The sequence below is a fragment of the Ornithorhynchus anatinus genome, chromosome 5 (genome assembly GCF_004115215.2).
Source record: "Ornithorhynchus anatinus isolate Pmale09 chromosome 5, mOrnAna1.pri.v4, whole genome shotgun sequence".
NCBI lineage: Eukaryota > Metazoa > Chordata > Mammalia > Monotremata > Ornithorhynchidae > Ornithorhynchus > Ornithorhynchus anatinus.
The window spans coordinates 53,270,350-53,298,149 of NC_041732.1; the positions used below are offsets into that span (position 1 = coordinate 53,270,350).

Consider the following 27,800-nt stretch of genomic DNA (forward strand, 5'->3'; position numbering starts at 1 on the left):
TAACTGAGGCCCAGAGAAGTGAAGTGACTCGCCTACAGTCACACAGCTGACAAGTGGCAGAGCCGGGAGTCGAACTCATGACCTCTGACTCCGAAGCCCGTGCTCTTTCCACTGAGCCACGCTGCTTCCCCACTGAGCCACGCTCAGGCACTGTACTAAGCGCAGGGGTAGATACAAGATAGTCAAGTTGGGTACAGTCGGTGCCCCACATGGGGCTCACAGTCTCATTCCCCGTTTTACAGATGAGGTAACTGAAGCACAGAGAAATTAGGTGACTTGCCCAAGGTCACCCAGAAGACAAGTGGTGGGACTGCGATAAGAACCCACATCCTTTCTCTGACTCCCACGCCCAGGGTATTTCCACTTGATCACACTGCTTATCAGATTTAAGGAGAGAAAAGAGTTAACAAGGATCAGACCAGTTCCCAGCATCTTAGAACAAGGAGGAATAGGGTGAAAAGTATTGGAGAGAGAAAAAAAAGAGCGTCAGGGGTGAGGAAAGAAAAGGGAGAGCCCCTTCTGCTAGGAACGTGACACAGAAAGCAACTCGGACAAGAAGTGTGGCCTAGTGGGTAGAGGATGGCCCTGGGAGTCAGAAGGACCCGGGTTTTAATTCTGCCTGGGCCACCTATCTGCAGGGTGACACTGGGCAAGTCATTTCACTTCTCTGTGTCTCAGTTACCTCATCTGTAAAATGGGGATTAAGACTGCGAGCCCCAGGTGGGACAGGGATTGTGTCCAACCTAATTAGCTTGTATCTAGTGCTTAATATAGTGCCTGGTACACAGTAAGCACTTAACAAATACCATCAGAAAAAAAAAAAGACAAAGATGAGGCTGGGGGAGCAATCAAAAGTATCTGAGTGCTTACCGTGAGCACAGCACTGTGCTAAATGCTTGGGAGAGTTCACTACAACAGAACTGAGGAGACAGATTCCCTGCCCGTAAGGAGGTTACAGTCTGGAGGGGAAGCTCAGGTATTAAAAGAGGAAGGGCCAGGGGGATAAACAGGAGGTAAAGTGGGAAAGACTGTAATAATAATAATAATAATAATGTTGGTATTTGTTAAGCGCTTACTATGTGCAGAGCACTGTTCTAAGCGCTGGGGGAGATACAGGGTCATCAGGTTGGCCCACATGAGGCTCACAATCTTAACCCCCATTTTACAGATGAGGTAACTGAGGCGCAGAGAAGTTAAGTGACTTGCCCAAGGTCACACAGCTGACAAGCGTTGGAGCAGGGATTCGAACCCGTGAGCTATGACTCCCAAGCCCAGGCTCTTTCCACTGAGCCGGGACCGTAAGCTCGTTGTGGGCAGGGAATGTGTCTGCCAACTCTGCAGTGTACTCTCCCAATGCTGCGTTACAGTGCTGTGCACTCAGTAACCGCTCCATAAATGGGAAGCGGCTTGGAGTAGCGGCTACAGCACGGGCTTGCGAGTCAGAAGGTCATGGGTTCTAAAATGAAGTCCGCCACTTCTCTTCTGGGTGACCTTGGGCAAAACACGGGGCCCAAGTGGCTTAGTGGAAAGAATACGGGCTTGGGAGTCTGAGGACACGGGTTCTAATCCCAGCTCCGCCACTCGTCTTCTGTGTGACCTTGGACAAGCTGTTTAACTTCTCTGAGCTTCAGTTATCTCATCTGCAGAATGGGGATTAAAAGTGTGAGCCCCATGTGGGACAACTTGATTACCTACCCCAGTGCTTAGACAGTGCTTGGCACCTAGTAAGCGCTTAACAAATACCATCGTTATTCCTTCACTTCTCTGTGCCTCAGTTACCTCATCTGTAAAATGGGGATTTTAAAGTGTGAGCCCCATATGGGACAACCTGATTACCTTGTATCTACCCCAGTGCTTGGCACCTAGTAAGCGCTTACCAAATACCGTCATTATTCCTTCACTTCTCTGTGCCTCAGTTGCCTCATCTGTAAAACGGGGCCTGAGACTCTGAGCCCCACAGGGGACAGGGACTGTGTCCAACCCGATTTGTTAGTAGCCATCACATTGCTTAGTACAGTGCCTGGCACACCGGGAGCGTTTTAAATACCTTGATGAGGATGATTTTTTATCATTAGGAATACACTCGATTGATTGAAAAGAGGGTTTGGGAGGAGGGAGGGAGCTGATTCAAGAGGAAAGGAGAGGGTTCTTCTTGCTGGAGCTGGTGGTTGGGGCAGGGGGGGTTTTTGGAGCAGTTTGGAGCGGGGAGCTGCTGACCAGCTCTTTTGGGTGGGTGGGGGGGATAAAGGGGGGGGGGGGGTCTGCCAGTCCGGTGACGTCAGGGCCAGGAGGTTGGGGGGTTGGGGAGGAGGAGGAGGAAGAGGAGGAGGAGGAGGCAGGTTGGAGCTGAGAGCTTTCTGCAGGGGGAGGGTGGGCCTTGCAGGCCGGTGACGTCAGGCCAGGGGGAGGCGGCTCTTGCTCGCAGAAGCTGCTGCAGGGAGAGACAGACCCAGGGACCCAAAGATCCAGAGACAAGCAGCTGCCCTTCCAGGCGACGGACAGAGCAGGAGGAGGAAAAAAGAGAAGGAGGGAAAAGAGGAGGAGAAAAAGAAGGAGGGAAAGGAGAAGGGGAAAAGGAGGAGGAGGGAGAGGAGGAGGAGGGAGAGGAGGAGGAGGAGAAGAAGGTACTGGAGGAGGGGGAGGAGGAGGAACCAGCAACCTCCCCCCCCCCCCCCCCCCCCCGGATGATTGAGAGCAGCAGCTGAGAGCAAGGCAGAGAGGAGCCAGCTGATTCGATTCCCCTTAGTTTAAAGCGAAAGAAAATGGAAGTCGGTTAATAAAGCGATCGCAGCGTCCGGAGCAGGTAAGGAGACGCTGAGCCTCCCTCCTCTTTCCTCTGGGGGTCACCGGGTTCTGGAGGGAGGAGGGGATGGGGGTCACTGCAGGGGGAGGATGGGACAGGTGCACCAATCCCCCTCCCTCCTTAATCAACCCCCCCCCCCCACCTTTCTCCCTTAGCTTCTTTTGCAAATCCAACCGATGCGTGCCAGCTCGTCTTTGCTTATAGGAAGGTCCCAGCTTTGGGGGGGGGAATCAATCCATCAGGGGTATCTATCGAGCACTTACTCTGGGCAGACCACTCTACTAAGCGCTGGGGACAGCACGATCCAACAGAATTAGCTGACACGTCCCCTGCCCCGAAGCAACGGTTGGTCTAGGGGGGAAAGGTTAAGAGGTGGCATTGGACAGGTTAGGGTTGACCTAGAGCCTGCTCCTTTTCTTTTATAAATCCAACATCTGAATCTCTGTCTTCTTCCTTCTCCCCTTTTCTCCAATCCCCCCGACATGGACAGCTCTCCCTATCCCTTCCCTTCAATAATGAGATTCTGGAAGTAATTCTGCATTGCAGGATCTTCCATCGAATTCGTTATTGTTTTGCTGCTTTCCCTGCAAATTCTTTTGATGGGGGGGGGGGACCCACCAAGGTTCCCCTCCTTGTGCAAAGGAACCAACTGGGAAGGTGCCGGGATGTGTCTTGTTGCTGGTGGAGCTTCATCCTCTATCTGGGAGAGAACTCTGGAATACTAGACGCTCCTTTCCTCTCTCAGTCCCCTTTTCCCAAACCAGCACGTGATTCCAGGACTATGTAAGTAAGTCTCCTGGAGGTGATGCCTTTATGTAGATCTTTTATACGTTAGGAGGCTACTTGAGAATATATCCAAGCAGGCTACCTTGACAAGAATTAAGGCATTGATAATGGGAGAGAAATTATTCCGCTCTGGGTTCTTAAGACATTTATCAGCTTCCTTAGGCTGCCATAGAAGACAGGCCACAGTGGATGAGCATTTACAACTAGATTTCTGAAGCTTTGATGTGATTCACCTGTCTAGGGACTAAGTTGGGTAACTCCCGGCTTTCTCTGGTGACTCTTTACTGGAGAGGGAAAAAAAAAATCACATCTGCCGTGCCTTGGATGCCCCTTTAAATTTGAGAAATGTCAATGATGTCATCATTTATCAGAAACTTTCTGTCTTGCTGCAGCCATTTGAATATGCTCTACCCCGATTTAGAAAATCCCATAAAAATCCAATACAGATCGAAGGCAACAGATTGTATTTTAATACGTTTGCCGTGACCTTCAGCAGTTAAAATGGATAAGAGAAAATGCTTGCCTGTAGCCTTGGGGGTTTTGAGGGCAGGGACAGGTGAATTGATGGGGAAATCTTTAAGCAGTGATGCTTACAAACTTGCTGGATCCTTTGCCCATTGAATTTATGATCCATTCATGGTGGAGCACCCCCCCACCTCCCATCTGATTTTTAAGAGAATCAAGCCCCTTCCCTAGGCATCCAGAGGATGTGGTGAATACTTAAAGATATCGCCAAAGATATTGGCACTTTTTATTTCAGGAATGGGGGAGGTGAAGGGTTGGGAGATTGTAAATTCCTTGTGGGCAGGGATTATGTTTACCAACTCTATTGTCCTCTCTCAAGCACTCAGTGCGTGATCTGTACACAATAAGGGCTCAAGGCTCAATAGATACCTTTGATCGACCAGACTATCACTCTTAGAGTTAGGCTGGAAGCCTTTGGTTGAGTCTCTGAATCAGAGAGAGCCTGCTCATTGAAAGACATAAGTGTTTGAAGATATCTTTCTTGTCATAATCTCCCTCCCTTTATTTCCCCAGCTCCCATATGTAATGTAGGTCAGGGGTGAACAATAGCCCACAATGAGGATTTGAGGAAGACGGGCAGTTTGTCTTAATGTGTTGTAAGTCATAGGTTTGCATGACATGGTCCCCTTTTTAGTGAAATTTGGTTTCTGAGACGGTGCCAAGTTTCTCTGACACTGAGAAACTCACATCATGGGAGACAATTGACAAGGACCACAGTAGTGCAGTAATCATGCACTATAAATGTTTTATAAATATAACCCTTTTGAGAGGATAGGAAGATATTTTCATCTTCCTGACACGGTTGAAATTTGAAAGGAATGGGCTTAGGAAGAAGAGGTTTTTAGCAGCATGAAATTACTCCTGTGTCTGGAGTGATTATTAGTTACAACTTGTCCCCTTCCCTACTCCAAGAAGCCCGTGGCTTTAGTGATGCTTGTAATGTCACTCCCATTTGCTGGCGAGGGTCCCTCTGACAAGAGAAGTCCGTTGAAGTGGCCCGTACTTGGTCACCTGTGAGGAATGGTGGTTGAACAGAATATTAAAAACTGAGATGTATGTGTTCTCCCTCCAGACTGTGATGTTTCAGCAAAACTGAAAGGTTTGGCCTCACCTATTTTATGGTAGCACTAAAATAATTTCAAACATGCAGCAGTACAAAAACTTATTCTGTGTGACTATGGACTGATGCATCAGTCAAAAATATGCTACTCGTGGACAAGAGAAGACTTGGCTTGCGTGTTTCGGCATCTTATTATATAATTCATTATAAAAGTCCCTGAAGTTAATGAACGTAATAATACCAGATTTTCATTTGCAATCAGGTTTGCTTTATAGGTTCTGTTCAGACTGACAGGAGTTTTCCATAAAGCATATAGGTCTTTCAAAATCCACCTGGTGCTTATATAAGAGAATTTAAATGTTCCAATTAAATCCGGAAATTTTTAGACTGGGTCAAGACTAACACATTAGCAGACAATTCAGCTCCCCCAATAATTTGCTTGAAAATGTCCTGTCCTTTCTATTGAAAGGGTACGGTTGGTATTTTTTGGGGTTTTTTTTTATTGTTTTGGCTAGGGCGGGTTGAGAGACGTAGTAGATGATGTTTTCAAAATTTATTTTAACATTTAAGAGTGTTTTTATTCTCTCCATACTCGCTTTTCGTGTTTGGTCTTTTTAAGAGACTGCAGTTTTAACTCTCACCTCTCCTGTCCTCAGACCCTTGCTCTCATGCCTTCCACCTGCCTGAAACTCTCTCTTCAAATTCACCAGACCACAGCTCTCTCCATCTTCAAAGCCCTCCTGATTAGTTACTCTCTTCCTTCATCTCAGAACTTCTATACTCACAGCCACTGATATCCATTCCAATTTGGGGGGGAGAAGGAGGGAAGCTATTGCTCAAACTGCTTTTTGAGGTAGACTTCCAGACTTGCCTATCCTGGGTCCCTGGAAAGATTTTAGAGTTTCCAGCCAGAGAAGACCCCAAATGGTGGCTTTTTTAAAAATCCTATTTGCCTCTCCCTCTCAGCCGTCATTTTTCCTCCCTTCCCGCAGATCGCTCCCTTCTTTTAGAACCAGTCCTCCAAATGAAAAATCAGTCCCTCATTTTACAGCCACCTCTGATCACACCAATTTATTTATTCACCTATTAGAGCATGTATTGGTTCACATATCTGTCTTTTCAATCTTCCACTGTAGAGGTTTTTTGGTGTCTTTTTTGGTAGATTAAATAGCTCCCTGAGAACAAAGACCGTGTATCTTACCAATACTCTCTCTCTGAACCGAAGAACGGCTCTACCGAGCTCCAAAGCTCAAAGTTCAGTGCTGTGCATATAGTAGGCACTCAGTAAGTACTATTAATTGTTTGGTCCCCTTTGGGTTGTGAGCTTTTGGAAAACCAGTAGGGGGAGTTCTCATCTTGGTTTAAGGGGCATGTGAAAACATTTTTTCAAATACCTCACCACAGTGGCTGCACATGGAAAACCTCTAGAATTAGCATGGAAAGACTCACTTGAGCACAAACTAGAGCAGACCTTTTAATTTTGACAGTTGGACGGGCATCTTGTGGACTGACGTGTGGTAGCTAAGACACTTATGTCACTATCGATACTTTAAAATTCAAGGCCTTGTCTGCCTAAGTACCAGCGGGAAGGTGACTCTCTTTCCCTACCGCTCCCCTCTTATGAATCGGTAGTATTTATTGACCGCTTGCTCTGTGCAGAGAACTGTACTAAGTGCCCACCTTCAAAACCCTCCTAAAATCTCATCTCCTCCGAGAGGACTTGTCTGATGCCCTCGTTTCCCCTACCCGTGCTCCTCTCCGTGTCGACTGTACCCCAGCCCTACGGCACTTGGGTAAATATCTTTACAGTCTACTATTTCCTCTGACTGTAATTTATTTTTATGTCTGTGTCTCCTTGAGAACAGGGATCGCTTTTGCCAACTCTCTTGCACTGTACTTTTCCAAGCTCTTAGTACAGTGTTCTGCACACAATTCTCAATAAATTCCGTCGATGGATTCAGTAGCTTTAGTAGAGCTCATCCCTATTCTCAAGGAGGTCACAGCCCAGGAGGGTCTCATATGCTACGGCTCGGCAGGGACTACACTCTGAGGACCTAAATTGATCCAGCTTGAACCCAACAATTTTGACAGGCTCACAAGATTTTTACCAGGGGAATCCCAAGCTCTCTGAAGATTTCCCAACTCTTTAGGGTCGATTTACTCCCACATGGCCAACTTTTTTAAAAGGGATGTGGTCTAGTGTTGGACAGGGAAGTGTTTCTGGAGTCGCTTGGCTGTGGCTCCCACCACTCAGAGAGTAGCAGGAGCAAACAGAGTCAGCAGAGTCCCATAAGTCTTCATCTGTCTTGGTCTTGACCACTGGCTGGGCTGTTTGTTGAGCTCCCGGCCCTCCTGGCCCGCCTCTACCCAGCAGGTGATGAACCAGAGTGAAGAAGGAGGATTTCTCAGTGAGAGCCAGGCCAAAGTCGACTGGGTGGGCTTGGGGTGCAGCCCAAGAGGGCCCTGCAGACTTGAGTTTGTGTGGACTCCTCAAGTCAGTCATTTATTGAGCACCTCTTAGGTGCAGCACACTCTCCTAAGCGCTACACTAAGACATTATAACAGACACATTCCCTGCCCACAACAAGCTTACAGTCTAGAGGGGGAGACATTAATATAAATTACAGATATGTATAAATGCATAAGTGGTCTAGGGCTGGGAGTGGGGATGAACAAAGGGAGCAAGTCAGGGTAATGCGCAAGGGAGTGGGAGAAGAGGAGGTGGGGGCTTAGGGAAGGCCTCTTGGAGGAGATGTGCCTTCAATAAGGCTTTGAAAGGGAGGTTGGGAGAGCAGTTGTCTGTCGGATATGAGAAAGGAGGGGCCGGAGGCAAGATGAGGGTGAGAGGTGGGCAGCAAGATAGACAAGTCAGTGCAAGCTGGTGCTGGACCCTCGGCTAATAATAATACTAATAACTATATTTAAGTGCTGGTATGTGCCTGACACCATTCTAAGCGCTGGGATGGATGCAAACGAATAGGGTTGGACACAGTCCCTGTCCCGTGTGAGGCGTTCAGTCTTGTTCCTCATTGTACAGGTGAGGTAACTGAGATCCAGAGAAGTGAAGTGACTTGCCCAAGGTCACACAGCAGACAAGTGGCAGAGCTGATATTAGAACCCATGACCCTCTAGCTCCCAGGCCCATGCTCTCTTCCCAGTGGCCAATGACTTGCTGAGGTGATCCCCACAACACCCCTTTAGCCACTCTTACTGGCTCCTCCTTATCGGGAATGGCAGACCACTCTTGCAATTATTTCTTCATTTTTCTTCCCGGAAAACAAAGGCAGTAGAAAAAACACACAGCCTGTAGTTTGAATGTAGTTAATTTGACTTTTAGTATTTGCCAGTTTATTTAACAGCAGGCTCCCCTGTGTGGAATTAGGTTAGATAAAGGCATTTTACTTGTAGCTGCTAAGCTCAGACAGTAAAAACTATGGCACAGTAGGTTGCTCACTTATATTTCTCTTAGCGAATGAACTAGTAAAACATTTCCCTATTCCTTAGGTGGTTATTAGGAATGATGTGAAATGTTAATTAAAGAAAAAAATCACAGTTGCCTTTTCCCCCTTACCTCCCCTTCTCATGCCCTAGAGCAGGCCAACTACTGATGGAAGAAAGGAGAATAACAGTTAAAATGTAACTTTAAAATATATAGCTTCCAATGTACATTAAGATATGGGTTTTTTTTTATTATGTTCAATGGCGTTTCCTTTTCTAACAGATACATGTAAACTGGAACTAATCATCCCTTTAATAAACAAAGGTAGATTGAAAGAAAGAGCTTTGACAGCCAGTCCTAAATATTTAAATACTGCAACCTCTGACAATACTGTAACTTGATGAGTATTGGAAACAGGTTGCATTGATGGCTCTCAGAAGCTGTCCATTCCCATTCTGCAATCAGAGTGATTCCTTTGAGAATAATTTCCCGGGCTGACTTGGAAACGGTTCTGTCCTGACGGAGCCCGGAAACAGCCTGCCTCCTGTCTTGAGTTTTTGGATCTCCAAGGGAGCCAGAGGGCAGTCGATTCCCTTTCCATCCCTACGATGGGCTTGAGGAAACCTCCCTGGAAATGGCCTGAAAAATGGGGACTAGTTGAGGATGAGAGCCCCTCTCTGTTCCTCTCTCTGCAGGCCTCTGCTTCAGGAAGGATTTGGGCTTCTTTTGGTCTCTTTCCTCCTTAGCAACTGCAGGATGGAGGGACGTTGCCAATCCCACCTCTGGTCCGGGTGTGTCTGGTGAGCTGCTCTCGGACCTGGCCTGGACCATGGAAGCCATGCCGGATTGGAAGTTGAATCTGCTCTAAATGAGATGTCATTGTTCACATCTCTGGTGGTTATGGTGGGTTGTGAGGACGTGTTGCAACTGGAATGACAAGTCATGCAAAAATCCATTCCTTTTCAGCAGAGCAGTTCCCCTGGCCAGAAGCTCAGCTGTTGTTGAGCAGTAAGCATTCAAGAGAAGCAGCGTGGCTTAGTGGAAAGAGCACGGGCCTGGGAGTCAGAGGACCTGGCTTCTAATCCCGGCTCCGCGACTTGTCTGGGTGACCTTGGGCAAGCCACTTACCTTCTCCATGCCTCAGCTACCTCATCTGGAAAATGGGAATTAAGACTGTGAGCCCCACGTGGGACAACCTGATTACCTCGAATCTACCCCTGAGCTTAGAATAGTGCTCGGCACATAGTAAGCGTTTAACAAATACCATCCTTATTATTATTCAGTAAAGGCTATTGACTGTAGTGGCTGGAAGTTTTGGTTTAATGCCAGCACAATCCGGTCTCTCAGCAGCAGGACTCTTCGTCTGGGCCTCGTGTGTGACAGGGATCGTGTCTCCTACTTGAGAAGAATAGTCGGTAGTTCAGTGAAGAGAAAACTTGTTAGTTTCATATTCCGTTCACTTTGAAATAACAATCAGTCACATTTGTTAAACACTTCATGTGTGCAGAGCTCTGTGTTTAACACTAGGGAGAGAGTGCAGTGTAAGGGAGTTGGTTAACATGTTCCCAGCCCACAAGGAGCTTACGTGCTGGAGGGGAAGAGGGACATGAATATAAATAAATTATGGATGTATACGGAAGTGCTTTGGGGCTGAGGTTGGGGTGAATAAATGGGGCAAATCCAAGTGTAATTAATAATACTAACATTTATTGTGCACCCATTGACTGCAAAGCATTGTACTAAGTACCACAAAGTACAAAAGTAAGTGATTCATTTCTCATCCACAGGGAGCTGAACTCTACTGGAAGAACCGGACATAAAAGTATTTAAACGCAGCAATCCTAATAATCAAATGTGCAGTAGAATAAATGTATAGTCATAAGTGCTGTGGATAAGCGTCAATAGGCATGCAAGTGATAGGGATGACTGTTAGGAGTTTGTATGAGTTGGGATACCGGGAATTAATCAGGGAAGGCATGATGGAGGAGGCAGACTTTCAGAAGAGCTTCGAATATGGGGAGGACAGCAGAGTTGGCGGGGAGGGAGTCAGAAGTCTGCACAAGATAGAGGTGGGAGAGATAAGTACGTCTAGAAGTGTAACTGTGAGGAAGAGAGAGATTGGGTTGGGAAGGAGTACGTTAAGACGGCGAATGCGTAAGATGAGGTGAGTTGGTGAAAACTCATGAAGTCCACTGTGAGAGCTTTTTGCTTGATGTAGGCGGTCGCTTTGGGAAGCTGATCCTGGAGGTAGTCCTTAGGATAGATTGGAGTGGAAAGAGGCTCGAAACAGGGAGGCCAGTGAGGAAGCCGGTTCAGTTGTTATGTTGGCTGTACCAACAGGTCTGGGTTGAGCTGTGTAGGAAGAACCGACCGTGTTTTTTATTTAATGCCTGTGAAAACATTGGAATAATGTATCCAACTCTAATAATGTTAATAATGTTAGTATTTGTTAAGTGCTTACTATATGCAGAGCACTGTTCTAAGCGCTGGGGTAGATACAGGGTAATCAGGTTGTCCCACGTGAGGCTCACAGTTAATCCTCATTTTACAGATGAGAGAACTGAGGCACGGAGAAGTTAATTGACTTGCCCACAGTCACACAGCTGACAAGTGGCAGAGCCGGGAGTCGAACCCATGACCGCTGACTCCGAAGCCCAGGCTCTTTCTACTGAGCCACGCTGCTTCCCCTCCATTAGTGCCATCTCAATTAGTCAGTTGAAGGCAATGAGTTTTGAAAACTTTGCATTTATTTGTGTCATTCAATGTTTTTACTTGTACTAAATGTTATTGAACAGTTTACTAAACCTGGAAAATGTCAGCTTTAAATGCCCTATGATATGAACTTTAAATGTGTCATTCTTCACATAAACTAATCTTTACTGTTGATTGTTATACAATATTTTGAGTGTGTTCTTTGTGGACCATGCTGTGGGGTTCAATTTACATAGCTTATTCTTAGCCAGTTCTTCCTGCAAGAAATGAAAGCCAAATCCATATTTGAATTGATCTGATTATGATGTGGTCTTTTATTGAATATAAAACTTGATTTTTTTTTCAAATTCCTTTCGTAATCTAGTGTTTGCCTTGGAAAGGTTTGAATGGTTGACTTTAATACTATTAACGTTATCATCAACAACTGAATTTAAAATTTTGAGGTTGTTTTAAAAGATTTGCCAATGTGCAGACCAGATTTTGCATAATAGTTTCTTCCAATTTTTGTGTAGCAGACATGTATTCAGTCATAATTTTTCCCCTTTTTGAACCCTTCCATGGCTGGTTCTAAATGAGGTGTAGCCAGAGACCTGCATGGATATCCACACTGTACAGGATCAATCGTTCAATCCCTAGTGTTTATTGAGCACTTACCGGGTGCAGAACACTGTTCTCAGCACTTGGGAGAGTACAATACAGTTGCCAGACATGATCCGTGCCCACAAGGAGTGTACGGTTTATCTGGGGAGAATAGGAGAGGATCCAGGGCTTAGTTTATGTTTGTGGTAATTAACTTTTTTTGATTTTTAAGTTGGGATGGATGCACCTCATGGGCAGAGCCCTGGGCAGTCACTCCTGCTGAAATCCCAAGTAAGAGCATGGTCTAGTGGTTAGAGCATGGGCCGGGGAGTCAGAAGGACGTGGGTTCAAATCATGGTTCTGCCACTTGTCTGCTGTGTGACCTTGGCCAAGTCGCTTCACTTCTCTGTGCCTCGGTTTCCTCATCTGCGAAATGAAGATTTAGACTGTGAGCCCCAAGGGGAACAGGGACTGTGTCTAACCCAAATTGCTTGCATCCACTCCAGTGCTTAGTAGAGAAGCAGCGTGGCTCAGTGGAAAGAGCACGGGCTTTGGAGTCAGAGGTCATGCGTTCGAATCCTGGCTCGGCCACCTGTCAGCTGTGTGACCTTGGGGAAGTCACTTAACTTCTCGGTGCCTCAGTTACCTCATTTGTAAAATGGGGATTAAGACTGTGAGCCCCACGTGGGACAACCTGATTCCCTTGTGGCAACCCCACCGCTTAGAACAGTGCTCAGCACATAGTAAGCGTTTAACAAATACCAACATTATTACAGTGCCTGACATATAATAAGCACGTAAAAGATACCAGTTGTTATTAATGGGTGCTGACAAACCTTGGCTCGTGAGGCAGGCTGACGTTTGAGGTCCTGGCTCTGGATCTCCTGGAAATTTTTCTCTAGCTACGTATGAGGGCCACCATATGCTCGGTGGCAGAGAGTGTCCAAACATACCCAGCGGGAAAGCGGAGGGATGTGACTTTGAGATAATGCCCCAATCCGCTTTCCGTAGCTTCTTGGTTGGGAGACTCTGATTCCGACCATCTTTTCGCAACCTTTTAGCCCAGCTGCTCAGCTTCCTCTCTTCTGGTTTCTCAGTGTGACTGGTTCATGATGAAATATAGTCATAGTCTGGATTTTGATTCTAGATTGTGATTTTGGCCAATCATTCTTATGGGCAGTTCTGAGGCCCAGCACTACTTCTTTCTAAGTTTAGTGGCAGGAAGTATGTCCTATAACTTGAAGCAGTTAGTACAGTGCTCTGCATAGAGTCAGCGCTCAATAAATTCTTCCTTTTTTTCTTTGTCCCTCAACCTTTCCCCCTCAGCTGTATTGCTATGCCGTTGCAAAGTGTCCACACCCTCCACTGTTCTGGTTGTGTTGTAGGCTGTGAGTGGATTTGGAAGAATCAGTTGAAAGGGTGCAGTGTGGTGGAAATATATCTACCAATCAATCAATCATTTATTCATTCAATTGTATTTGAGTGCTTACTGAATGCAAAGCACTGTACTAAGCATTTGGGAGAGTGCAGTATAACAACAAACACATTCTGTTTAGAGAAGACTGTACTAAGCATCTGGAAGAATACAGTACAGCTGAGTCGGTAGACACGTTCCCTGCCCACAAGCTTACGGTCTAGTGGACGAGTTTCATTTTTCCCCTCCTCTTTCCTCAGCAAATACCCATGGCCATATCCCTAGCATACCTCTAAAGATTCATTGTGTAAGCTTAATAATGTTAATAATTGTGGTATTTAAGTGCTTTCTATGTGCCAGGCACTGTACTAATTGCTGGGTTGGTTAGAAGCTAATTCATTCAATAGTATTTATTGAGCGCTTACTATGTGCAGAGCACTGTACTAAGCACTTGGAATGGATAAATCGGTAACAGATAGAGGCAGTCCCTGCCGTTTGACGATCTTACAGTCTAATCGGGGGAGACAGACAAGAACAGTGGCAATAAATAGAATCAAGGGGAAGAACATCTCATTAAAACAATAGCACATCAGGTTGGACAACTTCACCAGAGAAAACAAGATCCCTCTTCATGCTGCTGTGCTACCTTTTCCCATCTTGTCTCCCCTATGTTTGTTTTGGATACAGACCCAGCCTTCTGAAACCATAGCCCGTCAAACGGCAGGGACTGTCTCTATCTGTTGCCGACTTGTTCATTCCAAGCACTTAGTACAGTGCTCTGCACATAGTAAGTGCTCAATAAATACGATTGAATGAATTCTAGGGACAAACTCAGGAACTTTTAGGGATTTGGCATAAATAAAGATTGAGGAAAGAGACCCCTGACTTGGGACCCTTGCAATCCTTCCCAAATATTGACATTAAAATTTAGTATTTGGTAATAGTGTCTGTTCCGTTAATTTGTCCAGCAACTTGTGGACAAAATTTAAAGTTCCCATTTGTCTGTAATTTTTTTTCAGAAATATGTAACATTTTCTATATAATCTTCAATTACTTGGGAAAGATGGTAATAATAATGTTGGTATTTGTTAAGTGCTTATTATGTGCAGAGTACTGTTCTAAGCGCTGGGATAGGTACAGGACAATCAAGTTGTCCCACGAAGGGCTCACAGTCTTCACATCATATCTATCTTGTAGCACTTTGTCAGTCGTCAATATTTTAAAACCACAGTATTCTAAGTTCTCTGCATTTACATTAAATTATTTAATTCAATAATCTGGATTGTACATGCATTAGTTAAGTAAAATGTGAAGTATTTGTAATATAGATTTTCTAAATTGTTTTCATTTCACTGTAAATACAGTGAAAAGCAATGTATCATCAAAGTATTACATATTTTGGTACTGATGGTTTAGGCATTAAATATGAAGACTAGTTTATTCTGAGAGGAGATACTTTGATACCGGAGAAGATATTTCACATACTGTACTGCGGTGCTTACGTTGGATAGCAGAATTTATTTTCAGCATAGTCATGTATGGTATGCCATATTATATGTTCATTTTTAATTTGTACTTCTGCTTCATGAATAATTTTTAATTTTTGAGAGGTTTTGGTTGTGATCTACAAGCTCTTGAACAGTTACCACGCTCATGACAATCACATTCATCACTAGTATTTATTGAGCACTCACTTGGGCCAAGCACTTATAGCAAGGTTAGCTCTACCGTAATCCCACAATTACAGACCACGAAATTTGGATACAGCGTAATAGAACGATTAAGGCATGTTCTTCCCATAAGGGTCTTTTGGGCATAACTTTATCCAGAAGTTGGTGCAAGTAGATTTGGGGTAGATAGAGGCAGTTGTGGGCATGTGCAGGGCACGATTTAAGACCTGTTGCTGCTTGCTAGATACCTCTCCCTGCCCCCCTCCTTGAAAATAATTCAGTACTTTAGTAGGTGGCTAACTTGATTTCAAACATTGAAATATTTACCATTCTTTTTCAATTAGTATTGTATTGTTTAATTGTATTTAAAAGGTAATTGCTGTAGCCAGTGACTTTTTTCTTGGCCTTTTTCAGTAAAAAATCTATATTAATCGAGGGAGGCTTTATTTGCAGTTTCTCTTCATGTATCATATGGTAAAGAAAGTAAAAATGAGATATGTAATTTGCAGTAAGAAATATCTCCACTGGAGGATCATCAGGAATTAAGGGAAAAAAATGTTTAAAATGAATAATTTTAAGGGCATTCAGGGAGGGAAACCAAGGTTACAAGAATCTCCAGGAGCGAAGGGTGCTGCATCTAGGCACTGGTAACATAATGATGTCAGGAGAGAAGGTCAGAGCTATTTGGAGCTCTCTACATGGAGGCCTCATGTCACCCAAGAAGGAGTTGATTGTTTCTCTTCAAAGTCTGGGGGACACTGTCCTGATTGTGTTACATCCAGCTTGGGGCCACCTCAGAATTGTAAGGGGAAACTGGAAGGAATTCAGAAAAATCCAACCCAAAGCGATTAGGGAATATGGGCTTTGGCAGAGGAAGAGCAACATGAAGGTGTTAAGCTATTTATAGCTTGAGTAAGTGGTTTCTAAAGCTGGCTTGTGAGACCAGCCAACACATGCTAAAAGGAGAGGAATTTGTTAGCCTGGTTCGGGATAGCTAGACATAATGGGATGACACAGAGTTAAGAGAGTACCCAAGTAGACTAACGGGCCAGGAAAAGTGAGTTTTTGTGAAGCCTTAAGGCACTCTTCATAACATGCTACTTCAAAAACAGGATACTCACCCCTCCTTCAGAATCCAAACTCCTCAAGGGCAGATACTTAATCTTATAGTAGGAAAACTACTGCTTTACCACAAAAAATAGTAATATTTATTAAGAGACCACTTGGTATGGTGCAGTGTAAACGGTGCTTGGGAATTACAGAATAAACAAGTGACACATACCCTGTCTTCAAGGAGCTTCCACTCCAGTGGGAGAGATAAGGTAGACAGAGAATATTGAAATCATACCTCTCTGCACCCATACTTAGGTGCCTTACATTTTTGAAGATGATGCTACAGATGGTGGGATCCATGCCAAGCTTGCTGGGTATGGATGAGAAAAGAGATGAGGCACTGATACGCTCTTCCGCATTTATTCCACAGGAAGCTGCGGCGGTGTTTTGCAGTTACAGAAAAATCAGAAGCAAGAAAGTTTGAGGAGAAGTTCACTTTGAGTAATGCATTTAGAGTGTGCCTGGTCTAGACTTTAAACCTCAACGAGGGAAGCAGGGGAAAAAAATTGTGTTTTTTGTTCAACACCATGTGCGTGCCATAGTGGATAGAGCACGGGCCTGGGAGTCAGAAGGTCTTGCGTCCCGGCTCTGCCACTTATCTCCTGAGTGACCTTGGCAAGTCAGTTCACTTCTCTGTGCCTCAGTTACTTCATCTGTAAAGTGGGGATTGAGACCGTGAGCCCCACATGGCACAGGGACTGTCCAACCCGATTTTCTGATATCCACTCTGGTGCATACAGCAGTGCCTGGAATATAGTAAGAGCATAAATACCATTTAAAAAATGACTGTTGATTGGTCTAGAATCAGTGAGCTCCTAAGAAAACAGGAGAGTGTCTCTCAATTTGCTTGGATTCCCCCTCCCCCAGTGCTTAGTACTGTGCCTGGTACATAGTAACGCATAACAAATACCATAATTATTATTATCATTATTATATGCCAAGCATTCTACTAATGCTGGGTTAGATACCATATCATAAGGTTCCATCTGGGGCTCACAGTCTTAGGAGGAGGGAGAACAGCTTACTGAATCCCCGTTTTATAGGTGAGAGAACTGAAGTACAGAGAAGTGAGTGCCTTTCCCATAATCACACAGCAGACAACAGACAGAGACGGGATTAGAACCCAGGTCTTCTGACTCCCGGGCTTGTTCTCAAAATAGAACAAGTTCGAGAAGAACGGAAGGGCAGGCCCAACCTGCTGCCAAGGAAGCAAACGTCGGAAGGTTTGTGGGTTACAGCTCATATCTTTGAGTGTGTAGATTGGAGGGGCAGATGCACTGTCCTCTCGGGCTGCTGACGACAGTGTTCCTTTGTTTTAGGAGTTAGTATCAATGAAAGTCTAACTAGAACACCGTGTTGAGTTAGATACTTTATAAGGGAGAGACCTAACTCAGAATAAGTTGCTGCTCCAAAGTTTAATATGTTGAATGAGCAAATAGACCTGAACAGACTACATTTCAGACTGTCAGTTCTGGCCTCCACCTGCCCTCCTCATCCTCAAGAATTCAACACATTTGCCAAAGTCCAAGCTGACGGAGAGGGTGAGTTGGCAATTATCGGGCCAAGTGAGAGATTTGCATTCCCAGATGCTGACTCCAGCAGAGAAGACAACCTTCTGGTGCTGCTGCCATTCTTCACTAATAATAATTATTATGATAATGGCATTTGTGAAGCACATATGTGCCAAACACTGCATGAGGCACTAGGGTAGTTGATAAAAGGAATAATAAAGTTTGGGCATAGACCCTGTCTCTCACCCGGTTCATAGTATGAGTAGGAGGGAGAACAGGTATTGAATCCCCATTTTGCAGATGAGGAAACGGAGGCCCAGAGAAATTAAATGATTTGCCCAAGGTCCCCCAACAGACAGGTGGCAGAGCTGGAATTAGAATCCGTTCCTTAGACTCCCTGGCTCATGTCCTTTCCGCTAGGCCACACTACTACTACAGTCGATTAGACTCTAAGCCCGTCAACCGGCAGGGTCTGTATCTGTTGCCGACTTGTTCAATCCAAGCGCTTAGTACAGTGCTCTGCACATAGTAAGCGCTCAATAAATACTATTGAATGAATACTTTATTCCGTTCCAAGCATAGCTGTGGCTATAAGATGTTGGTGACTTTCTATGCTTACTGTTCTCCCTCCTCTACTTGGAACTTGGATTTGCTCCTTCTCTTCACCCCTCCCTCAGCCCCACAGCACTTAAATTAATATCCATAATTCATTTATATTAATGCCCCTCTAGACTGTACACTCTTTGTGTAAAGGAATGTGTCTACCTACTATTATACTGTACTTACCCAAGAACTTCATACAGTGCTCTGCACATGGTAAACACTCAAATGCTATTGATGGATTAGAAAAAAATACCATTTAAAAAGAGCCAGATTGGCTTGATTTGGGGTCCAGATTCTGGGTAGGCACCTCAATGTGTTATTACATCACTTTGAACAATTTCATTGCTTTTCAGATGTCTTGGGACATAGCTAAATATGAAGCTGGTGGGATAGTAGTAATAATAACAATAATGTTGGTATTTAAGTGCTTACTATGTGCAGAGCACTGTTCTAAAGCGCTGGGGTAGATACAGGGTCATCAGATGGTCCCACGTGAGACTCATAGTTAATCCCCATTTTACAGATGAGGTAACTGAGGCACAGAGAAGTGAAGTGACTTGCCCACAGTCACACAGCTGACGAGTGGCAGAGCTGGGATTCAAACCCATGACCTCTGACTCCCAAGCCCGGGCTCTTGCCACAGAGCCATGCTGCTTAGAAATAGTATCTATTACAAAATTCTGTATTAAGCACCGAAAAGAATACCCAGGTGGGCCGTAGACCTGGTCTCCATCCCTCAAGGGTTTCGCTGTCCATTCATTCAAAAGTATTTAATGAGCGCTTACTATGTGCAGAGCACCGTACTAGGCGCTTGGAATGAACAAGTCGACAACAGATAGACAGTCCCTGCCGTTTGACGGGCTTACAGTCTAATCGGGTGTGTGCAGTGTAGTCTAAGAGTGTAAGTACGGAGAAGGGACTGGAGACACATCAGGAATGATGAAACCAAACCCCACACAGACAAATGCTGGCAACAAAACCAAAATCAGGAGGGTGCTGTGGCTTAGAGGAGCCAAATTTCAGGCTACCTGGGGATCAGACCTCTGGGTTTACCCACAGCCACCAGGCTTTCCAAAGGTTTGTGGAGGCCTCACATCATGGGTGTGTGCAGGAGCGGTTTTTATCCTTGGCATGGTAGGCACGGAGCATGCTACGAACAGGGAACCTCAGTAACTGAAGGGAAAGTGGCAATTATCACACATGGTTTTCTCAGTGGTAATGGAGAGGGGATTCCCATGTTCTGTGGAAGCCTGATGATGTGTGCCCATCCATGGGGAAAATTTCTCACTGGATCCCAAAGATTGACTAGTAATACTTTAAAAATCTGGATATAATCAAATGAATAAGTCCTGATGACATACATTCTCCGATATTAAAGTCAGTTGTTGCTTTAATAGTGAAATCATTAGCTTTTCTGAAAAACCATGAAAGGTCCATGAAGTGTTGAGTTTTTGGAGTTTTAGTATCATCTAAAATGGTTAAAGGATCACCTTGGAGATTGCAGGGTATTTTTACTTATCAGGGAAGATCCTGGCATAAAACCTCAGACATGTAATTTGCAAAAAACTCCGAGAAAAGAAGGAATTGGGTAATCACACAAGTGGTTCTCTGAACATCCAGAGAGATGAGACCAAGAGAATCGCTCAACTGTATTTGAGTGCTTACTTTCTGCCGAGGCCTGAACTAAGCTCTTGGGAGATTACAGTATAATTGACACATTCCTTGTCCACAACGAGCATACTCTCTGGGGCTAGGGGTGGGTGGGTGACACAAACAATATCAATAAATTACAGATATGTATATAAATGCTGTGGAGCTGATGCTGGGGGTTGAATACATCAGGGTGATGAAATAGGGAGTGAGAGAAAGGAAATGAGGGCTTAGGGAAGGCCATCTAGAAAAGCGATAGACCTTGTTGATAAGGAGGAAGCAATAGATGAAATCTACCTAATCTCCACTAAAGCTTTTTAAATCTATCACACATAATTCTCTATCAACAGCTACAAAAAAAATGGTCTGGGACATAGGTTGGGGCGCAGCTAGCGGCTCCTTACCAAACCGATGAAACACATTGAGCAAAGTGAAATGATGAGGTTGACGTGACGGAGTCACCATGGCATTGCGGCCATGCCTGACACCGGCCCCCGTTCCCCTTATTACGTCTACCACTGACAAGGGGCAGGGGAGCACGTGTCTGTGTTCTGCGATGGCACCAAGCAGTAGGAGGTTGCTGACGCGGTGGGGCCCGGAAATGTAATTCAAAGTGATTTTGATGGAGCGGGGAAATGAGTGAACACCTGCTGTAGGGAAACCTTTTGGGGTGGGAGATTGCAAGAGAAAGTTATACCCGGAATGGAAGATTTAATTGGCTACTAGAAAGAAAAATTGTGGAACTGAAATTAAAAAAGAAAATCAGATTGTCTATCATGTTTATTGTAGTTTCCATTTATTTGTAATTTCCATTCGGTCATGCTTCGGGGATGATGAATTCAAGATTTTTAAAAATAGGTACCATGTCATATTTCTTATGGTAGATATGAACTGCCAATGGTCCTGCAGAATGAGAAGCTAAGTTTCCATTGCTCCTTCAGGGAGTCCTTTTTCTAGGAATTTTTTTTTTAACTCATGTCAAAGAAATGTCAAAACATTTGAAATTTGCTAGGACATTAAAAAAAAACCCTCTCCCACATGGCATTTTAACATTTGTGGACTGGGAATTGAGGAGCAGTATGGTTTAGTGGGTAGAGCACTGGCCTGGGAATCAGAAGGATCTGCGTTCTCATCCCAGGTCCGGCACATGTCTGCTGTGTGACCTTGGGCAAGTCACTGACTTCTCTGTGCCTCAGTTACCCCATTTGTAAAATGAGGATTGTCTGTGAGTCCCATGTGGGACATGGATGGTGGCGTCCAACCTGATTAGCTTGGTAGGACAGTGCCTGGCACGTAATAAGCACTTAACAAATACCATTAAATAAAAGGAGGAAAGACAATAATAATAATAATAATAATGGTATTTAAGTACTTAGTATTTTCCAGTACTAAACACTGGGGTGGATACAAGCAAACCTGGTTGGATGCAGTTACTGTCCCGAGTGGGACTCACAGTCTCATAACTCAGTTTACAGATGAGGTAACTGAGACCCAGAGAAATGAAGTGACTTACCCAAGGTCACATAGCAGACAAGTGACAGAGCTAAGATTAGAACCCATGACCTTCTGACTCCCAGGCCCACTATCCACTATCCCATGCTGCTTCTCAAACGATCCAAACATAAGATAGGAATGAGTGGATCACGGAGTCTAGTTTCTTCAGAACCACTGGAATTCAAACACTTTTCATAGTGTGGATGAACCAGCTCCCTCTCCCCTCTGCAACTTCTGTCCACTTGGATTTGTGTCCTTTGGGCATTTGCTATTCACCCCACCCTCAGCCCTACAACACTTAGAAACATCTCTATAAATTTTAATTAGTAACTCTGTATTATGTATCAATATGTATATAATTATATATTTGTCTCCTTCTCTAGACCAAAAGCTTGTTGTGGGCAGGGAATGTGTCTGCCAACTCTGTTGTATTGTTCTCTCCCAACCACTTAGTATGGTGCTCTGCATACAGTAAGCACTCAATAAATATCATTGATTTTTTGATTTTTACCCCACAGTGCAGCCAGATCGTGTTCCTGAGAGGTGTGGATGTATCCTGACTGGTTGTTGTGTTTCTGTAGATTTACATGCATTTAGTTCAGATCTGTTCCAGGATCTACCCCAGAACGATGGCCAAGTCCTTTTGACGTATTCCTTCTTCTCATTGTCTGCTGTCTCTCCAGGAATTTATTTTCGCTGTTTGATCTTTATTTCCAGTCTCAGAGGGAGAACTGGGCCGATAGGCTGAGTTCAAATTACATGTCAGGGGTCAGGCAAGCCATAAGGAAAGGGAGGTGGACAAGTGAAGGAGCGGGACAGGCAGAGAAGTAACTTTCTTGCAGTAACTGGTTGTACATTGTGTGCAGGGAATATATCTGCCAACTCTGTTTTATTGTTTTCTCCCAAGTGCTTAGTACAGTGCTCTGCACACAGCAATTGCTCAAAAATACCATTGATGGATATGGTGGACCTCTGAGGTGAATCAGTCAACAGACATATCCCCAGTTGGGCATAATATGGGGTGATTGTATCCTGGAGTATGCCTGTACAAAGCTTATTTTATAATTGTTATATGCTTAAACTTAGAGAAGTCTAAGATCAGAACATTGCCCATTGATCACAGTGCTGTGAACATTTTACATTATGAACCCTTGTGAAAGTGGTATCTTAGCTTGTATGCTGCTGGGGACTCACCGATTATCTGAATCGGCAGATTGGAGATATTTATTGAGTGCTTACTGTGTACTTAATCCAGTGATCTACATACAATAGCTCTCAATAAATGTCAGTTGATTGATTTTGCTCCTATATTGGCCTACGATTCCTCTTCATCCGGGTTTTGGTGTGCAATTTCCGTCACAAGGCTTTAAGAAGGACCAAATGAGAGGGAGAAAGGATTCAGCTAAAATGATCAGTGGGTTGGAGTAGCTTCCATACAAGGATAGATTTAAAAGATTAAACTGTCAGAAAGCGGTATTGAAGTTTACGAAGTCTGGGAGAAACTAAATACTTGTAGAACTTGGTAACCGTTAAAATATATTCAGAACTCAATCAGTGTCAGCTGAAGGGGTGTGAGCCCAGTATATTCTTCCATTCTTGATTTGGGATAGTTTATTAGTGACTAATTCATTGGTGAATCTAATCCCTCCTGAATGTTCATGGTCACCTGGGGAAAAGAAGACCTAAGAGCAGCCCTCTGGTCATCTGTGTTCACATCAGCAATGGAACGTTTTTTTCTGGCTTGTTCTTTTAAAGGTGAAGCAGGTGGTTTCTTCACATGAGTGCTTCATGTCAGGACCTAGGCAGTCTGGCAGCTGAGGTTATGCCCTGTCTGTAGTCAGATTGCTTCTAAAAATTAAGAATGTAATATTGTCTCCAGTCTCTGTTGGTGGTAATGTAGTATATTCCATGCCATCAAGGTTTGAAACCTTGATAGCTACTACAGATTTGAGGATCGTCTCTCCATCTACCTTTCTTTGCAGTTGTTTATGAATACCTCCTCTGGCCCTTATCACTTGTGAAGACAGCTTTACTTGTTTCTGCAGAATTGTTGTGAAATGGCCAACCAGCACAGGTTGGTTTTTTGAGCACTTATGTGCAGAGCACTGTACTAAGTGCTTGGGAGAGTACAATACAACAGAATCAACAGCCACGTTCCCTATCCATAAGGAGCTTAGTTAATCCCGGCTCTGCCACTTGTCAGCTGTGTGACTTTGGGCAAGTCACTTCTCTGTGCCTCAATTACCCCATCTGTAAAATGGGAATTAAGACTGTGAGCCCCACGTGGGACAAACTCATCCCCTTTTATCCCCCCCAGCGCTTAGAACAGTGCTTTGCACATAGTAAGCACTTAACAAATGCCATCATTTTGTATTTACTATCAGATATAATTGCTGAAGTGGATTGTTGTTGGATAGGAAGATTAATAATATTTGTGATGCCAGAAAGTAACAATGTCAAAGAACCTCCTTTCTATAGCTCTAAAATCAAGTGATGTAGGAAAATAAATGTTCTTACCATATCAAAGAACTAGTGGGAGGGGGGAAATGTAGGTCTTCAATAAGTAGTGTTCAATAAGCACCTATTATGTGAAGCACTACATTGAGCACTTGGGAAAATACAGTGAATGCAGTGGGCACATTTCCTTATCAGAAGGAGCATGCAATCTACTGGGGAGACAGAGCACAGACCTGGGAGTCAGTAGGACCTGGGTCCTACTGTGACTGGGGCAAGTCACTCCACTTCTCTGTGCCTCGTTTCCCTCATCTGTAAAATGGGGATTAAAACTGTGAACCCAATGTAGGACAGGGACTGTGTCCAACCCAATTACTTTGTATCTACCCCAGTGCTTAGTAAAGTCACATAGTAAGCGCTTATCAAATACCACAATTATTATTAGTACAATTATTATTACATGGAAAAGGATTCCCAAGTAGTGGAAACAGTAAGAAGGAAAGGATCAGATAAATAGAAAAACTTATATCCCAGGATCTTTGAATGTAGAATTGAATAGACATATGCACAAAATTTAAGAGTTCCTGTTGAGTCCATAGGAGTTGGGGTTTGGGGAATTACTAGGGGAAGGCTTCTGGAAAGGGCGGGCTTTTATAAGGGCTTTGAAATACAAGTAGCTGGAATTTGGAGAAAGGGAGTTTCAGGCTGAGGGAACAGAAAGGGAAGAGTCGAAAGCAGGGTACATTATAAAACTGATTTTGGAAAGCTCGACTTAAGCTGGTGAGTAGCAGGTGAAGAGAGCCGATACATAAGATGGAGAAAACTTGTGGAGGGTGTTGAAGTCAGCAGTGAGGAGTTTGTGTGTGAGGAAGGTGGTCAGCAGTTGGAGGCTTTTGAGGAGTGGAAAGACACATGCTGAGCATCGTGATTGAGGAAGGTGATATGAGGATCTACATGGAATAAGGGGTCAATTTTCAAGCCTACCTGATCACTTTACATGATTCTTGTCTCTAGCACCACCAACTTGTTGCACCTGGCTTTCCACCTGCCTGGAAAACTATGCTCCTGATCCCATTTCAAGGCTCTTGAGAAATCAGCCTTCCTCCAGGCAGCCTTCTAGAATTGATCTCTCAATTTCCCACCTTATTTCCTTCCCTACCGCCACTTCAGCACACCTCCTAAGCACTCGGGTACTCACCTGGGTCTCATGTATATACATATCTTTAAACTCTGATGCTTTCCCTTCTAATTTGGTTTTGGTGTCCAACTCCCCAGCTAGATTGAGGGCAGCCATCTTGTGTACAGATGCTGTTGTGTTCCGCCGACCGCTTAGTACAATGCTCTGGAAGAGTAGGAACTCAAAGATGATTATTCTAGGCAAAATAACGGCAAGGAGCAATCAGTCACTTGTATTTATTGAACACTGACTGTCCAGAGCACTGTACTAAGTGCTTAGGAGAGTACAGTACCACAAAGTTGTAAGAAATGTTCCTGGCCCGCAATCTGGAAGAAACTTGCCATAAGCTACCTCATTCCCATCACTAACATGGGCCAGCTAGGGTGGGTGCAAGGTTTTTTTTTTTTTTTGATTTGTTAAATCTGGCTCATCGGTTGAATGGGAAAAATAAGTAGATGGAAAATAATGCATGTGACACAAAAGAGAAAAAAACGGAGCCAAAGACTTATCTGTATTGTTATTACAGATGCTTGGGGAAAAATATGACCTTGATTTCTTGTGCATTACCAGGTAACTAAAGTGAAGCAAAAAAAATCACTAAAAATGGAAATTTATATTCAGGTATTTATTTTAAGGCAGCAATAGATAAAACCTGGCTAAAATAGTGAGTGAATGTTTTCATCACTATTGTAGTAAGCACTTATAGAAGGCTCTTTAAGGAAATGGGGCTATTTAGGAATGTCCAAAGTGTATTTTCATGAAGATGCATTTTTAACCTTTTTGTAATTCAAGGCCACAACTCTCTTGATAGATTTCTCAGGGGACTGGCTCAGGACATCGCATAAACAAGTATTCCTTTGCTTTGGCTTGGCCACCGACATGTATGAAAGTAGGTGAATTTTCTGCCAGTGGAAGCTGAAAGGCCAGGTTTAAAATTGGAGGGCTCTTAACCAAATTTACTTGATCAACTCTTCTCTCTCTCTCTCTCTCTCTCTCTCTCTCTTTCTATGCTTGAACTGTTAAATTAGGTCACTGCATATGCTGCATGTTAAATAAGAAGTAAAGCTGTACCCAGACAGTGAAAGCGACACTTGTCTACTCCAAAAATCTATTGATACAAGCATGTTTGAGCTCTCATCTATTGTTCTTGTATCCTCCTGGGTGGGCAGGCCCTCCCAAGAACAACATTAAAGTTTGTTTTCCTTCTTTCTTCACATAAGACTCTCTGGAGTCTTAGAGAAGCAGCGTGGCTCTGTGGAAAGAGCATGGGCTTGGGAGCCAGAGGTCATGGGTTCGAATCCCAGCTCTGCCACTTGTCAGCTGTGTGGCTGTGGGCAAGTCACTTAACTTCTCTGGGCCTCAGTTACCTCATCTGTAAAATGGGGATGAAGACTGTGAGCCCCTCGTGGGACAACCTGATTACCCTGTGTCTACCCCAGCGCTTAGAACAGTGCTCTGCACATAGTAAGCGCTTAACAAATACCAACATTATTATTATTATTGGACCCAGTAAAGTCTGTGTGTTTAATATTTTTCTGCAACATTTTGAGTACCTTTATAATCTCCTCTCATCCTACTTAAAACATTATATTATTTTAAAGTTAGTCATTTTTGGTAACATTGGTGATCAGTGCTTGATGGGACAGTAAATGATCCAGAGAATTGTGAATTCTGCTAGTGTTCTGCTCTTGCATCGGAAATGATATGATTAATAACGATGGTATTTAAGTGCTTACTATGTGCAAAGCACTGTTCTAATCACTGGGGGGGATACAAGGTGATCAGGTTATCCCACTTGGGCCTCAGTCTTAGTCCCCATTTTACAGATGAGGTAACTGAGCCACAGAGAAGTTAAGTGACTTGCCCAAAGTCATCCAGCTGATAAGCGGCGGAGCCGATATTAGAACCCATGACCTCTGATTCCCAAGCCCCTGCTCTCTCCACTGATATGAGCACCTTACCCCCGGAAAAACTTAGAAACAGTGTCTCTACTTGAAGTAGGTCAGTATTTTGTCACTCAGCTTTTGATAAAACTCACAAAATTAGTCATGGTAAACTTAGGCAAGTCTCAGATCGTGATCTTAAATGACATCAGTCTGCTTACCTGAAACCCCTGAAGGGTCTTCTAATGAAGTAAGTTGAGAGCACAGGGAGTTCAGTTCTGTCAAGGTGCATGCTATCTCTTTTTGTTTCATCTAGAATGCAATTTTATTACGGTATTTAAGCACTTGAAGTGTTTGGTAATAATAATGTTGGTATTTGTTAAGCGCTCACCATGTGTAAAGCCCTCTTCTAAGCACTGGGGTAGATACAGGGTAATCAGGTTGTCCCACGTGAGGCTCACAGTTAATCCCCATTTTACAGATGAGGTAACTGAGGCACAGAGAAGTGACTTGCCCACAGTCACACAGCTGACAAGTGGCAGAGCTGGGATTGCTCTGCACATAATAAACACTCAATAAATTCCATTGATTGATTAAGTGCCAGACACTCTCTACTAAGCACTAGTGTAGATTCAAGACAATCAGGTTGGACACAGTCCCTGTCCCAAATAGGGCTCATAGTTGTAATCCCCATTTTACAGATGAAGTAAATGAAGCACAGAAAAGTCAAATGACTTCACAAGGACACAGCACACAAGTGGTGGAGCCAGAATTAGAACCCAGGAGCTCTGACTCGCAGGCCGGTGTTTAGTCACTGAATCATATTTATTGAGTGCTAACTGTGTGCAGAGCAGTGTGCTCGGGAGAGTGTAGTACCCTTTGCTCTAGGCCATGCTGCTTCCCTAGGACATTAGGCAGTGTTTGTTC

General features: G+C 44.1%; 1 protein-coding gene across 2 annotated transcripts in view; it reads left to right on the top strand.

Annotated features, from left to right (window-relative positions):
* Positions 1–2,662: 2,662 nt before the first annotated feature.
* Positions 2,663–27,800, top strand: part of OTUD7A (OTU deubiquitinase 7A) — a 387,452-nt gene continuing 362,314 nt past the window's right edge. For both annotated transcript variants that reach the window (XM_029065552.1, XM_029065554.1), the window contains exon 1: positions 2,663–2,803. The gene's annotated coding sequence lies outside the window, so the exon portion shown is untranslated. The remainder of the gene's footprint in view (positions 2,804–27,800) is intronic.